Source organism: Engraulis encrasicolus, chromosome 9 (genome assembly GCF_034702125.1).
Source record: "Engraulis encrasicolus isolate BLACKSEA-1 chromosome 9, IST_EnEncr_1.0, whole genome shotgun sequence".
NCBI classification, from domain to species: Eukaryota; Metazoa; Chordata; class Actinopteri; order Clupeiformes; family Engraulidae; genus Engraulis; species Engraulis encrasicolus.
This window is the reverse complement of record NC_085865.1, coordinates 51,055,978-51,057,988: the sequence shown is the minus strand read 5'-3', so window position 1 is coordinate 51,057,988 and position 2,011 is coordinate 51,055,978.

The following is a 2,011-nucleotide window of genomic DNA, read 5'->3' as shown; positions in this document are numbered from 1 at the left end:
TTCCACAGCTAGCCATGCACACACACCCACACCCATATACACACACACACACCATACCCCCCCACACACATAAAAATAAACACACACACACACACACATGCGCACGCGCACACACACGCACACACACACACACACACACACACACACACACACACACACACACACACACACACACACACACACACACACACACACACACACACACACACACACACACGTGCAAAAATAATCTGCAAATATAACGCTTTTTTCAAATGTGTTCCAAATTTAAAAAAGCATAGCCTTGTCTTTTTGCATTCTACTGCTATGATTATTATTGTTATTACATGTCTTCTATTCTTTCCCCTATATGTCAAATGTTCAATGTTAAATGTTATTTGCTATTTATACTCCACCACTATTGTTCCTGGTTATTACTGGTCCAACACTGTGACTCACCGATGTTAAATGCTCAGTATTATTCATTACTTCATCACTTTATGGGTATTGGACCATCACTGTTACTTGTCCTGCCTTGCACTTTGATGTCAGTCTGTAAATGTATAAGAGAGAAAACGGCATTTCAATTTCCTTGTATGACCTGTGCATATGAAGAAACTTGACAATAAAACCTGACTTGACTTGACTTGAAATCATGGCTGAAGCTGGTTGCAAAGAGCCTGGCTTGCATGTGTGTGTGCGTGTGTGTGTGGGTGTGGGTGTGGGTGTGTGTGGGTGCGTTGCTGGGTGGGTGTGTATGGGAGCGGGGGTTGTTGTAGGGGTGTGGAGAGCTGGTGTGTGTGGGATCGGGGGTTGTTGTGGGGGTGTGGAGGGCTGGTGTGTGTGTATTTGGGGGAATGACCCTGGTCACAGTGACGTCTGCAGGGCTGGCGACCGACCTCTCACCTACATTTCAGCAGCAAGGATTCAAACTGGCACGTGTTCCTTACACAGGATAGCACAAACAACGCACGCGCACACACACACACACACACACACACACAAACACCCCCACACACACACACACACACACACACACACACACACACACACACACACACACACACACACACACACACACACACACACACACACACACACACACACACACACACACACACACACACACACACACTTTGCGAAACAGATTTGGGAACTATAACTATAGTGATAAAGTGAAATCAGTAAATATTTCTCATTTCTGTTACATAGGCAGAATTTTGTATTTGTTATTACAGAATGCATATCTGCTGTAAAGTGTATTTGTTATTACAGAATGCATATCTGCTGTAAAGCTATATATGGCATATATGAACGGTTCACACCTGTCCATGTTGTAAATATAGTATGCAAATGATGTAACTGACTCTGCACATTCCAAGTGTTGGGTCATCTGTTTCTGTCCCAAGATATAACGGCACCACCATGTTCTGCGAAGGGGGGTTTAAATAAGGGCAATAACATTGACAAGAAACAGAGGCAAGAAGCAGTGTTGCCAGATTGGGCGGGTGCCCAATAGAAGTCCATGTAAAATGTTGAATTTGGGCGGAATTCCGCGCATTTTGGCGGTTTTTGAGAAGCTTTTGGGCAGGATTTGGTCTGACACATCTGGCAACACTGGCGAGAAGCACAACAACAGTACAGATCAAGGGTAACGATGGGAAAGAGGGGAGAGTAAAAGGAAAAAGGGTTGAAGAGTCCAAAAACAGAGAGATGGGAAAGTGAGTTTGACTGTCATTTCACACGACCCTTGACCTTTGAGGAGGTCAAGCAAGCCGTCACATCAGTTTGACTGGAGCAGCGGGAGCAAAGATATCGGGACGACCCTCCACATGCGTGTGTGTGTGTGTGTGTGTGTGTGTGTGTGTGTGTGTGTGTGTGTGTGTGTGTGTGTGTGTGTGTGTGTGTGTGTGTGTGTGTGTGTGTGTGTGTGTGTGTGTGTGTGTGTGTGTTGACGGAGGCAGGGCCACGGGGGGCACAGATAAGACGGCTTTATAAACAGGAGTAGCAGAGACTGACACACACACACACT